Source organism: Clytia hemisphaerica, unplaced genomic scaffold (assembly GCF_902728285.1).
Source record: "Clytia hemisphaerica strain Z4C2 unplaced genomic scaffold, Clytia hemisphaerica genome assembly, whole genome shotgun sequence".
NCBI lineage: Eukaryota > Metazoa > Cnidaria > Hydrozoa > Leptothecata > Clytiidae > Clytia > Clytia hemisphaerica.
In genome coordinates, this window is record NW_027103638.1 from 38,171 (window position 1) to 52,696 (window position 14,526).

The window sequence follows — 14,526 nt, forward strand, 5'->3', positions numbered from 1 at the left end:
TATTTCTACTGAACAGAAAGTCTTAATTTATATTCTTCTGAAACTTTAGATTTCGCTGAATTCAAACTGTGTCTGTCTTTGAATTGTTGTCTTTGGACGACGCTGGGATGGAACAATCAAATTTGAAAGTCATCATTTTGTCAGTAATATCTCTTGTCTTATTCTTATTTCAGCTGTACAGTATCTCCAGGCAACTCTTCTGCAACAATTCAAGGGCTATTAGTCCAGCATCTACCTCAGTGAAACGCGCATGATGACGATGGCTTGAACATAAACAAATCTTGCAATTCTTTCATTGATCACTCCTTCCTATCCACTACTTAACTAGGTAGGATCATATATTTCCTTTAAAACTTCCTCTACTAGAGTTAGGGGCCGAATCTTAAGAAAATCTACAGCTGTGTTATTGGTTCGAAATATAAATTTTTTGAGAGCAGGCCCTTGACATGTGATGGGGTACCATACCTTTGAAGCGAACATAGATTCAGAGTAGTTTGCACCCCATTTAAAAAAAAAATTTTTTAGGGCCTTTGTAAAGGGGGGGGGGGCAAAATCTGCCTAAAAAACTGGGGGATGGGAATGTAGGAGGGATAAAATAAGAATCATATAAAAAATGGTCAGTCTGTTTTAAACTAAAAATATATACAACCAAAACACAATTGTATATCATGTTGATAGATTAATTTGTTTTATTTCGTGAAATCTTTGGCTTGTTACTGTATAAATTTTGTACTCTTTGATCACATTGGTGGTGCATAGAGCGAGTTTCCTCGAAACAAATTTTCTGTGAAACAGGGGTGATAAAATTTCATTACAGAAAGGGGGATGGGTATACGGGGGGAATGAAATATACCCAGGGGGAATGAAATATACCCTTCTGCAAACTATGTTAAGACACAGATCAATGACTTGCAGACATCTGCGAAAGTCTACAGTTGAAGATTTAGAGGCACCCTGTGGGACAATAGCTCTGTTGAACTTTTACTTGAATCATCCTTTGAATTGGAAAAAGCTCTTCCTCCACGATTCTCGGTCTTACATTGCTGTTATATGATCGTTTCCCTTCCAGACCAATATCATCTTGAATGGTTGATTCAAGAAGATGATGAACCGTCCAACACGTCTTGGGACCTACATAGGTCAGTACACTTGCAGTCTTGCAGGTCCGTCATGTTTTGCCGTATGACCAGCAAGAGCGAATGGTCGGCATTGAACTATTTCGGATATCATCGGAGGTGATCAATAAACAGATGCATTCATTTAGTGGTCCTGCGTAGATTTTAGAAAGCACGGAGCATTTTAGTGTAAAGACCGTCAAGATGTTTTCTTTTTGCGACATTCAGTGACCATGATTCAGCACCGTAGAAGATGATTGATTCAACACTGGCTTTAAAAATGTATGTGTTTGTTTGTTTTGAGATGGGTGCCCTCTATATTTTGAAGTCATTGACGCGTTCAATCTCAATACCGCCTGACGAGTACAGTTTCGTGTCAGTCCATGGATTCAGGTGCATGTATCCATTCTTCGGTGCGTTGAAATAGCCCTGCGTCTTGACAAGCTCTTTCAACCTTTAAAACAGACTTTGTTCTGTTATTATCGTTTCCTCAAGACGGGTTATGTCGTCGTATGTGGTATGCTTAGTCTAGATCTGGAAGACGTTCTGTTGGAACACGTCTTCTTCTACGACGTTTTAATGTCACCTTGTAGTCTAGCAAGTTAAACGACTAATTCAGACAGAGTAGAAATAAAGCAAAAAGTAATAAAGGGAACAATTTTAGTTAGAACAATTTAGTTTAAATACAAATTACATCCCGTAACAATAATCGTATTACCATACAACTCCTATACTACTGTATTACACGCATTATAAATGACTCCAGTCTAGTCACTTTGTAAATTAGAAGCGGTTCTTGAAAGGAGAATTCTGTTTCTTCCTCTGGTATCATCACATGAGCAGATGTATTGTCGTGCATAACTTGGATGGCGTTTACAACTTGAGAAGGGATATCGTATGTTTCGAGAATCAGAAACATTTTACTATGGGCAATCGAGTCGAATGTTTTTCTGTCTATGAATGGTTTTACAGCAGCTTGTCTTGGTGATTCTTTTAAGGGTGCGACCAACAGCTAGAACATGGGCTTTCTTGTATTAACCTGTTTCGGTTTGGTCAAAGTACTTTATTACAGGTTGGACACCGATAGTACACCTTTGGAGCCGATAGTTGCCAGTCTCCCAATTTTTAGGTCGATTTCCAAAGAAAGTTTGGCTATAGAAACGGTGTAATTTTCTTTCATCGATGGCAGTTTCCAGAATTCAGGAGGGAAACCATCTAGACCAGGGCCAGCTCGAAGAATACAACACTGTGGGACTAAAAAGTTAATTATGTTGACCGAATTCCAGGCGTCTTTTGTGTTGGATGATGATCATGGAATTTCGAATTAATGTAGGATGTTGTTTATTCAATTGTCCTCACATTTATCGTAAATTGTGCACAGGTTGACTCGAGGAGTTTCAATATTTTTAGTTGCGAGTATCGGGTGACTTTCCGGGCAGCAGTAACGTCGTGATGATCGACTGGGATTGATGGGATTGATGGGATGATACGTAGTTTTCGGGGAAGTAACTAAACTTTTCTCCAACTTTGGTGGTAATGGCGACGAAGGTTGAGTAGTTTTTCTCAGTTTCACGAAGATCATCAAACTGTTGGAAAGGGGAGTGAGCGATTCAAATGCGAGATTCTCGTTTAAAGAGATTGATCACCAAAACAACTTTTTCTTCGGAGGAGATGGAGGTCGGCGTACGCTGCGTTTAACACTGGCAGTGACCATTCGATTATCACTACCGACTGGGTTGGAGTTGGAATATACTATATTATTGTTTTTTTAAATATTATTATACGGATTTACAGGCTAGGCTCACTGTGGGCCTCTAACCGATCTTCTTTCACATTCCTCTTGTAACAAATTTTTGTGGGTGGCTTTTCCATGCATCGTTCAGTTTCTCTTTAAACGACTTAATCGATTGTGCAGATACAACTTCTCTTGGTAGTTTATTCCACGTTGGCACACATCTATAGTAAAACGACTTAGTTTGGGGTCCATTGAAGCCGTCATTAGCAAAGTTTGGTAAAAGCTCTTTGGAATGTCTTCATTTAGGACGTGCACGGCTGATTAGTTTTGAAGGTATAGTATCTTTGTCGTAAAAGGAAAGATGTTTATTGACCTGCACCATATCACAATGTCTTCACACAATGAAATTCGAGGGTTGGTAATCCAAGCCTTTTTAGCCTTTCACTGTACGGGAGGTGTCGATATATTTGAATAAGTTTTGAAGCTCGAGTTTGGACTCCCTCGAGCATGTTCACATGTTTGCGTAGTTTGGGTGACCAGATTGACTGTGCGTACTCAAGGTGCGGCCTCACAAAGGCGGAGTATAGTGTGGTTAAGGTATTTGGAGTAAGATTATCAAACCCCCTTTTGATAATACCAAGTGTCGAATTCGCTTGTTTACCTGTTTGGCTATATGTTTTTCAAATATCAGCTCAGCATCCACCAAACAAAACTCACAAGTTATTCTCCTCGAAAACATGCTCCAGTTGATTACCAGCAAGAGAATATGGATGTGCGTGCTTTATATTTGCTAGTTTGCCAAGTGTTAAAACATGACATTTATCGGGATGGAACTTTAAGAGCCAATCTTTACACCATTCATTCAATGTATCTACATCCTTCTGAATGACAAGAGAATCATTGATGGAATTGACCTCTTTGAATATTTTTGTATCATCTGCAAAAAATAATAGGTCAGAAACAACTTTGTCAGGAAGATCGTTTATATACAGCACAAAAAGTAGAGGTTCTAATACACTTCCTTGTGGTATACCGCTGATTACATCGTCTAGCTTTGAGTAGGATTGGTTCACTTTCACTAGTTGCTTTCGTCCCTTGAGAAAAGATGTTATCCAATTTTTGGTTGTTCCAGTGATTCCATATCCTTCTAACTTTTTGCAAAGTCGGTGATGGGGCACAGTATCAAACGCTTTCGCGAAATCGAAATATATGTAGTCGACGACTTTACCTTCCGACATACTTTCACAGCATTTGTCTATGTACATCAGTAGTTGAGTGACAGTAGAACGTCTGCTGATGAAGCCGTATTGCTTTTTGGATAGCAACTTTAGGTTTGTAAGGTATCTTGTGATATGCTCTCTTAAGATTGACTCCATTAGTTTACAAACTACTGATGTTAGACTCACTGGTCTATAGTTGACTGCTAGATTATGAGCGCCTTTGTTTTTGTAAATAGGAGTAACGTGTGCAAGTTTTCAATCCTCAGGTAATTCTCCTTCAGTCAAGGTCTTGTTCATTATACGGGAAAGAGGTTCTGCGATCTCGTCTACAAGTTCTTTTAGCATTTACGGGTGGATTTCATCGGGACCGAATGATTTATTGGTGTTGCAGGGATGATTTATCTTTTGGTGTTTCTAGAAGAGAGGAAACTCCGCTAGCAGATTTCATCTTACTTCGCACGTTTGACCAGAAAACTTTCGGATTGGACTTGGCTTTGTTGCATATATTTTGTTCGTTGTTCCGACGAGCTCTTGTCATCATGCGATTCACCCTGTTTCTTGTTGTTATGTAGATTTGACGGTTGCGTCTTTTTTTTCAATGGGCCAAACCGATCTAGCCCATTTCCTATGTAGTCGTCGTTTTTCACTTACTTCTCTCTGTAGGTCTCTTCCTATTGGTATCGATACTTTTCTTCTTCAACTCTGACGATCAATTTCTTTCAATGGCACATAAAGATTCCTAAGCTCCAACAGCTTACTTTTAAATAAATTCCAAGTTTCCCCTATTGGCATTTGATCTATACCTTCAAGAAACTCTCTAGACCATACACTAGCTTCTTGTTTCATGGTGGTGCAGTCGCCCAGGTTATACGCATAACGTTTTGAGTTTGATTTGCGCTCAGTGTAAGCTGTGAAGTTGAAATCTAGAACATTATGATCGCTTCTTCCAAGCGGGCCTAGGTACTGTAGATCACGAACTTGATTCTTTTCATCTGAAAAGATTAAAGCGATGCTCGACGAATCATCAGATCCACGGCATCTTGTCGGCTCATCGACATGTTGGTGTAAGAAAGATTCGCGCAGCGCATCCAGAAATCGTTCTTCCTTACTCTCCTCGTTAAGGGGTGTGGTCCAATTCTCCCAATTGATTGTCGGATAGTTAAAATCACCAATGAGGATTTTATGAAAAAAACTTCTTGTCCAGGGACTTGACAAGAGAATTCAGCTTGGCATTGTTTTCGTCAGATGATCTGGTTTTTGTGGGGCTACGATAATGACAAGCAAACAATTAAATGCTTGATGGAGTTATGCGATAATATGATAATACCACGTCCCTTGTTAGTGTCAACATTTGTTTGGTTAACGAGCGTGTACTCCCCGAATTCGTATTCATGTAGATGTTTTATTTAGCTGGCCTACTTTCGTTTTCACTTCACATATTGCAATCAGATGAGGTTTTTTCTTTCTGTACATGGGCTTGTAATTCAATTAATTTTCTAGATGTAAATTAATCGGCGTTAGCATAGAGAATTCTCATGTCTTTTTGAACTTTAATATTGTTGGTAGATATGATATTAGCTTGTTGCATCCTGTGATTTTGTTGTATGTTTTTGGTTTTGCTTCTTACTTCTTTTACGTTTTTTTTTTCTTTTTTTTTTTGTTGAATTTATTGTATTGATGGTGTGGGCCGTTGGTCTTTACCCTCTTGAGGCGGAAGCCGTTTTTTGATGACCCACGGAATCGCCAGACTCCATCTGTTTCACTTTGGTTTCTTTCCTTGGCTTCCTGCACAAGGTCTTTGAAGTCTTTCCTTTGAGTCGGGGTTAGATCATCACAAATGCTGACACCTTTGTATTTGGCATTCCCTTTCAAGGCGTGTAGATTTCCAAATAGGCTTTCTTTTCCTTTTTTGCTCTTAAAGGTAACAAGTATTGGTCTACTCTTGTCGTCAGCTTTAGATCCGAGTCTCATCATATGTTTGGTGTTTATTTTCACACGAAGATTTTCGATAAGTTCTTTCACCCAATCCTCATCCTCCTTGGTAGGATCATCTGCCGATTCTTTGACACCATGGATTATAATGTTATTCGATCGTGTACTTGTTTGACTGCAGTTTTTAAGTTGTCATTTGAGGGAGCAGATGTTCCAGCAGAAGCGGCTGCAGCGTACGATTTTTTGTGCTCCTCCTTAATGGTGGACAGGATTTCGGTGCGAAAGTCTTCTAACTTCTTTTCGAGCTTATTCTCGACATATTCTACAGTATGGAAGGCTGGATCATCTGATAATTTCTTCTTTAATAGCGAAAGCTCTTCTTTTTGTGTTTTCTACGATTTCGAGTAGATGATGTTCATTTGTCTTTAGTTTCTTTATCGTATTCTCGTTTTATTTGATCGTTTCTTTCAGTTTCGATAGTTCTGCCGCTGTTTTCAAAGAAGGTTGAGATCTACAAAGTTACAATGTATTCTTATGTCGTCGTTAAAAGCAGTTATCATATGCCTGGTATTCGATACAAGATAAAGTCAATTTGGGAAAGTGCTCCGCTTGGGGAACGATGCATCCAGCTTTGGACGAGGTTTCTGGAAGTTAGTATTTGTAATGATCAGATTGTGTTGATTGGTGAAGTCGAGAAGCAAGTTTCCTGTTTGTGGAGTCATCTTACGAAAAGGGAGCAGAGATTTTAGCAACAAGAAGTATGGAGTGAGTGGGAAACTCTTCGATAGCTCGAGAAAGTGTACTATAGAATATGTTAAACTTTCAGTCTTAAAATTGTCGATCCATATTTGATGAAGGTCACATTGCCTTAGATCATCTCAATACAGTTTTCTTTTTTCTTTCCTTTGTAGTATACCCGGTTGTTTTGGTTATTGAACGGTTTGAAGTCGCACTCATCTGGAAATATTGCTCTCTCCACCATACGGGAATTTCGTGCAAACTTCTTGTAGAGGGTTTCCGCTCATTCAACTCTTCGTCCGCGTTTACCTTCATTCATAGAGGGTGCTGCAAACGTTGAAAAGTGATCCCTTTCGACTTAACCACTCGCCTAACAGATCGGTCGGAAATTTTCAGAATCTTGGCAATGTTGTTTGAGGTCACATGCCATACCCGGTACATCTTCCGTACGTTTGCTGTGAAGCCTGTCGTGTTGGATGCGCCAAGGTAATGAAGTTTTGAAGTTTTTTGATGATTTTGGTAATTTAAAGTTTTTGTTTTTAAAGAAGAGTGATATCGTTTGCTCGCTCGTCAATTTTAACTTACAAACTTTTTGATATTGAATTGATACAGATGTGAGCAAGATTGGTGAGAAAGAGAAGAAGAAAAACATGTGCCTGATATGAGACGGAAACTCTTATGTAAAACTAAAACCTTTAACTCTGAGCGTGAATTTATTCAATTCTTAATATAGGTAAGTTAACAATTCATATAATCGAAAAGTCTGAGCTGTTGCATCTTGCGTTCTGAATTATCTATGTCGCTCTTACCTGAAATTTTGTTGCCTGTTAAGCTTGCGAATTTGCTGATGGTAGATTTCGGGTGTTTTCTTCTTATAGGACGAGAGTGACGGTTCATGAATTAAATGAAGTTTTGATGTGACAATTATTGATTTGAAGTCGATGTTGATTGAATTTCTAATAAGATCTTGTTTAATCTCCCCTCCCCTCCCTAAAGCTAATGTTCTCGATCATCGAATGGTTATTGCTTTTGCTATCTAAGACAACCACTGATTTATAGCTGAAATGAGTTGTTTGTGATGAGATGGTGTTGAATTGGCTAAAATGGCCAACATGTTGTTTGTGAACATCAGCCAAATGAAGGGCGTCCCTCAATAATGCCGAGACTTCCATCAGCACCAGTCAAGACTGATTAGAAGATTGATAGGCCGTTTACTTACTTCTTCTTACTTCTTTTTTAGCTCGTGTTCGCAGGTGCCAACATTGAGTGGTTAAGGTTAGGGCGAAGGCCAACCATCTCCTTCTTTTTTTTTTTTTTTTCTTCGATGCCTCTTTGTAGAACTCTTCTGCTGACCGACTATCAAGCACTTGATCTTAGAGAGTTTTGATTGGTCGGCCTCTCTTCTTATTGGTCTTGTCGTTGAAAATCAGTCTTTTGACGATGCTGGTGCTCTTTAGTCCTGTAATATGGCCAAGATAGTTTTGCTGCCGTCGTTTGACGTATTGAAGGATGTCTTCAGTCTTACAGACTCGTAAAATATCTTAACTTAACATGACGAAGACTGAAGTGAAAAGTTTGTTCATTGTTGTCATCGATTCCTCTTTCGAAACCGCCTCTCACCATCTTACGAAGCATATTGATGTAGGTGGATCGGATTCGATGTTGATGTTGTTAAGTGATATTCCACGTTTGACAGGAATATGTCAACCGACCGCGCACCATTGTATTTGGGAGATATACCCTTGTTTTCAAGAATATCTTTCGATTGTGTAGTTTTTTACTCATTTGGTTGTACTTGTTTTGAGCAACAGCAATTCTTAGGTCAATCTCTGCATCTCCTGTTGAAGGTTGATTGAAGTGTATGTCAACTCCAAGATATCTGAACACTTCAACATTTTCGATGACTTGATCATTAAGCGTGACGATAGATTGAGGATACTCATCTTGGTTTTGGGACTTTAAATTTATTATCATCGTTTTGGTTTTCTTGGCGTTTATTTGGAGTGGAAAACGAACAAATGTTTCATTGAGGATTTTCAGTCCTGTAATAAATACTTTCGAATGTTAGTTCTAAGTCGTCAGCGTAACCAGCCCAGCGAACAGTTTGTTCACCGTAATAGCAAGCATTTCGCTCTTTCATCTCTGGATGTAGCGTTAGCACGAATTCTGTACTTAGTTTAAGAAATTTAGCATTGTTCTCCTCACAGTTTTGCATAAACGCACGCATGACATAATCCCTGTTCAGGTTGTATAGTGGTGGGGATTCTGCCCCCCCCCCCCTCTTGGCGAACGCCAAGTAGATGCTCGTAAACATCATCTGGAGTTTGTGCTAATGATGTTGTTCTTTTATGATACAATGATTCGAGTAGATTTATTAGGGTAGGCTCGACTTGCTCGGGAAATCTCAGGTATCTCATGGATTCGAAGAGCCAATTTTCGCACAACGTGGTCGAACGCGGAGCTCAAATCAACGAATAGGAGATAGCAGAGTGGCTTTTGTGTTTTGTCTGAGATTTGTTGAAGTCTTTTTGTCACATATATGCCGTCTGCGGTTCCTCTACCCCGTCTAAATCCTTGCTGCTGGTCGAGCTGTTGTTTGTCATACTAATCATATTAATCTATTAAGTCTATTTAGGATTATTTTCACTATAATTTTACAAAGACTCGTTCCTACTTGCAAAACTCTGTACGATGCCGGGTCTTTTGCCCTTACTTTAGCTGCTCCTTTTCATAAGGCTTTGAATGGCCCCAAGGTATAGATTTCGTCGTCCATATTTGAAAAAGGGGTGATTCGAGCTCTGATAGTAGCGCGTTTGTTGGATTGCATACTTGAAGAATTCTGCAGGCAGATGGTTTGAGGATTTACCATTCTTTAAGGATTTGAGAGTAGATACAATTTCGTTCTTTTTTGGAGGGTCAAAATTGATAAACTCGCAGGTAATTTGTTGCGATACAGCAATATAATTTGGTATATCAATCAGTTCAATGGGTTTCATTTCATTATTTACGTTGCCAATGAAATGTATTTCAAAATATGTTTTCGATTTCTCTGGGTCACGCACGGATATATTTGAATGTTGAACCGTCGGACTTGATGGTTTTGAAGAGCTCTTCAACTTGTTGTTTTGTTGCAAACTCGTTTTTTTCGTCAGCTCCTTATTCATCTTGAGATTTCTCAATTGCACACGTTTTTTAATTCTCTTAGAGAGTTTTTTATGACTCTCCATTTCGTGTCGTATCGGATCCGTCACAGAACAGAGTCAGTTCTGCATCGTTTTTCCAGAATTCTCTTTCGCTGGTCATTTTTATTTTGTGAGGAAGTTCCTCGTTTGCAGCTTCCTCAACAGTTTTTAAAAGATTCTGTGAAAACACATTTACGTCTTCATCGAACGGATGATTCGTTTCAAGCTTTCGATTCAGATTTTCAACAAATGTTCTTCTAACTTTAGGTATTAGTAAAGGCTTAACATCATGTTTCGGTTCGTTTGGTGTTTTGTTGTATGTTCTTCGAGTAATTCTGGTTGTGGGAGTACACATGGTTGCTTTGAGAAGTTGGCGGTCTGTGTCAACATCAATACCTAGGTAAACTCTACAGTTTGTCGTATACTTTTGGACGTTCCGTAAGAATATAATCAAGGACTTTGCGGGTTTCTTTCTCATTACTGTGTCATGTTTAACGATGTATCATAAAGAAAGTGTTCGAAATACAGAGTTCTTGAATACGACAAAATGTTTCAATTGATTTCCATTGTCATTACAAAGTGGACCAGTGATAATTTTCTTTCCGTCGAAGAAGCATCTTTTATGTGAAAGGGTAGTTGTAGCGTTGAAGTCTCTGACAACATAAGGTTCTGTTTCTTTTGGGTTTTTCTTCACGATTGCTTTGTTTAGATTTGAGTAGAACACTAGTTTTTGTTGTTCAGTTCCGTCTGCTTCTGTGGGTGCGTAGCTCGTAGCACGTAGATCTAGGTTTTAATCGATGTTTTATTTTTTTGTTCGTTTTCGGGGGCATTGAAGGTAAAGAGTAAAAAGGTTTAAATAGTATTTTCTTGTTCACAAATAAAAATCTGTTTATAGTCCTCAGTAGGCAAAGGCAGTTGCATGACTGTAACGCCCTAAAACGAACTTCACACACGCAAATTCAAATCTGTTGATAGTTGTACTGTGCTATCTCGAACGAAATACGTTTCGGTAACTCTTGGCGTCGAGCCAGGGTTAGGTGAGCATTATTGTCCATTGTCAATATGTTGTATGACATCATGAGCGATAGGCGGTGTGGGTGATTGTAGTAATCAACTAAAATTGCTCGGACTCGGTTACCGCAAACCCAATGATATTAGGTTCAAATTGAAGATACGTCATGTCGATCATCATCATCGGCATCCTGTTTTTCATTTACAAGTTTTGGAAGCAAAATAAGTTTGCCACGGAATGCTCGGTATATGTCTGATTCTCGGCAAGTTAATAATTGGAAAGATTGCCTAAGTTCATCCAATCACATCCCTGTCATGGATATAGGCTGTTAACTGACGGAATGTTAATATTATAGATTCCTTGGTTGTTGCTTCTCCGATGCCACTGAATTAGGATTCCTTCAATAGTTTTTGTTGCGTTTGTGTTTTGACAGAATCTTTTCTGATGACAAAATCACTGCAGCCGTTGTCAAAGAAGACTGTGAAGACTTTGTTGACGATGTGTTGGTGTATAGTTATGCTGATACCAGCATGTTTTGAATGAATTTTCCGTTAGACAAATGTAATAGATTCCGTCCTCATTTTCCTGAGATATTACCGTACACTGGTAGATCACTTGTTCTTCTAAACATTTACCCTTAAATCTTAGAAAATCATTGAACTACTTCCCGGTCAATTCAAAGGCTAGGCTGGTGACACTCTTTATGTTATGATAAATACCAGAGCTTGTGAGTGTGCGTGCGTGTTTACGTCCCAGGTAGGGTCCTATTTAAGGGGAGTCACTTCTTTAGGGGGGAATTGCGAACGGCGGTTCGGTTCTCTCAGAAACTTTGACGACGGTCTGGTCTCACTATAAGTGACTCTGAGATCGAGAAATGAGTGTATTGTGTGACGTAGCTTTTGTCTGGTCCCCAGATACCTAGGCGATATAGATTTCAGTCTTAAATGTTGTGGGCTAGGAGGTTGGCAAGATCGTCATAGATAGACTGATATCAGGTGGTTAAAATTCAAAGGCTAGGCTGATGGCACTGCGAATGTTACAAATGGTAACTCTAAATTAGAGTTCCGGTGAAATCTATAAAGAATACTAAGTGGTTTATTATTTTTTGGACCTTCCTCGGAGGAACTTTAATTTAACCTTTGTTCTCGGGATTGGCCCATTATTTTCTTTCTGATATTTTGCATAGTGATGCCAAATGACTGACAGTACCCAAAAAGTGACGGAGCCCGATTTTCGAAAAAAAAAATTCTGGGCAAATTTGGGCCAAAACTGTCTAAAAATGGGGTTTTTTCGACTTTGTGTGAAATTGCTTCATTAGTTTTTCTGATTTTTTTGCATGAAAATAAAGGACAAGGTTCTCTAAAAGGTGACTGAAGCCGTTTTTCCGGAAATCTTTTTGGCCGTAAAAGTCGGATTTTCTTATTCGGGGAAATTTCCTTTTGTCATTTTTAGGGAAAATTAGCATTTCTGGCGATTGACTGGATATGATTTTTTGCACAATGATGTAAAATGGTATTGTTTAAAATCTGATGGAATCCCATTTTCGATTTTTGGGCAAAAAGTGGTTCTTTGGGACTTTGTGTGAAATTCCTTCTTTAGTTTTTCCTGGTTTTTTTACAGTGTAAGACTTCAAGATTTTTTAAAAGATTTTTTAAAAGAAAAAGCTTTAGCCAATTTTGGGCCGAATTTTGGATTTGTGGAAGTTGTTTCATTAGATTTATCTTTAAAGAGCTGGGTATCTTTACATGAAAGAAAAGATTGTTTTTGTTTGTGCCCAAAACTTAGCATGGCTCCTTACCTCTAAAACATCGAAAGGCCAGTTTTTCGTTCGAACATTTTCATTCAGCATGTTTCTGACTATCCGTCTCAGGTAGGTCCATTCAGCATGTGCTTGTTTACGTATAATTCTACAAATTTTTAACATACTTCGTGGTTGTGTGTTTGTGTCCTAGGTCGGGTCCAAGTTAAGGGGAGTCGCTTCTTTAGAGGGAATTTCGAACGACGGTCTTGTTTCACGCTATAAAGTGTCTTTGAGATCGAGGTGTGAGGTTAATGTGCGATATAGGTTTTATCGTTTCCTAGGGATTTTCTACGCTCTATAGTTTAGTTGCACTGTATTACTTTAGGCTGAATGTATTTAATTGAAATTTTAGGAGAATTTCAGGGTTACCTGGTTCCCAGATACCCAGGTGGTAGTTAGATTTCAGTTCTCATTGTGTCGGGCTTTAAAGTTGGCAAGATCGTCATCATAGTTTTACTATATCGTAGGCCGAGCTCTTTATTTTCAAGTAGGCTATATGTCAGGTGGTTGCTTGGGTCGCGACTTATAACTTCACCACCATGGAAGCAAACGTTAAATTTACGTAAGGGATCGCCCCTACAGTTTCAAACGTTTGCTTGTATAATGGCAGAAATTACGCAACGTAAGGGCTCTGACCATAGTGAATTTTGATTTTTGTCATGTACAAAATATGAATTTCTGCCTGATGTAGCTAACAAAACTTTGACATGTTATACATTTTTTGTTAGGCCAATTATCCTTGAGTCTGAAAATTTAAGAATCGCTAAGAAAAAAATTGATGAAGAAGAAAATGAAGACTTTTGCGACGAAGAGTATTTCAACTTTGAAAAGCTTATTTTCGGCGAAGAAGAAGAAATATTAAAAAAAAACTGGAGATGGTGTATCTTTTACCAAACTAAAAACATATTTTCGGAAAATGTCTCTAAAAGCTTACTTGTCTCAAAATCTTAAATAAAGTGCTTTTTGACCAATTTTTCATTCCAATTGTTCATAGAAAAACAGCTATTACTTTTGATGCATCAATTTAGAAAATTTTCCGAAAAATTTAAAACAGTTCAATTCTTTGCGGACAGTTTGAAAAAATTTCGAAACAAAAAGGTTAATTACCCATTAAAACTTAGCACTTTTTATAAAAAAGGGTACACGTTTTTTTTTTATAAGAACGTCAAAAATTTTCGAAGCCTTCGGATGTTCTTAGTTTTTTGGATTTGAAGCCTAAAAATGTTCTTAAAATGTTCTTATTTTCAGCATTTTTTGAGCATTTTGATGTAATTTCTTAAGAAATTGTATGTTTTTAAGTCTCCAAAGCCTTAGTATGTTCTTAGAATGTTCTTAAATTTTTGGGCTCGAAGCCTTATGTTCTTATATAGTTTGTTCTTATATAAAAAAAACGTGTAATGCAACATATTATTAACGTCTTTTTAAAGTTCATAACGTCATTTTTGCAATTAAATTTTTAATTACTTTTAAGGGATTTGATTAAAAATTGTAAAGGCAATTCTTTGTTAAAAGTATAAAGGAACCTGGACAGGGGGGGGTCGGTACTAAAATCTCAGACATCATGACATTTAGTGACGTGGTGGTATGCAAAAAAGCTCAAAAATAATTTTAGTACCATGTGTACTAAAATACCAAAAAGGGTGGTCTCTTAAAGAAATTTTTGAAAAATCTTAGTATTTTGTTCTAAAATCAGCCAAAATGGAGTTTTTTTTTAACAATTTTGGAAAAAATTTGATTTTTTTTTTCAGGAATTTTCAAAAAAATCTGCAGAAATCTTTCAGAACTTTTCCA

At 38.0% G+C, this 14,526-nt stretch overlaps 1 long non-coding RNA gene across 4 annotated transcripts in view; it reads left to right on the top strand.

Moving 5' to 3' along the window:
* Window positions 1-14,526, top strand: part of LOC136802723 (uncharacterized) — a 33,891-nt gene that overhangs the window by 4,434 nt on the left and 14,931 nt on the right. For 3 of the 4 annotated variants that reach the window (XR_010846049.1, XR_010846052.1, XR_010846050.1), the window contains exon 8: window positions 174-328. This is a non-coding gene — a long non-coding RNA (uncharacterized lncRNA). Of the gene's footprint in view, window positions 1-173; window positions 329-1,069; window positions 1,398-14,526 lie in introns of all 4 variants that reach the window. The other variant, XR_010846051.1, reaches the window with a different exon arrangement.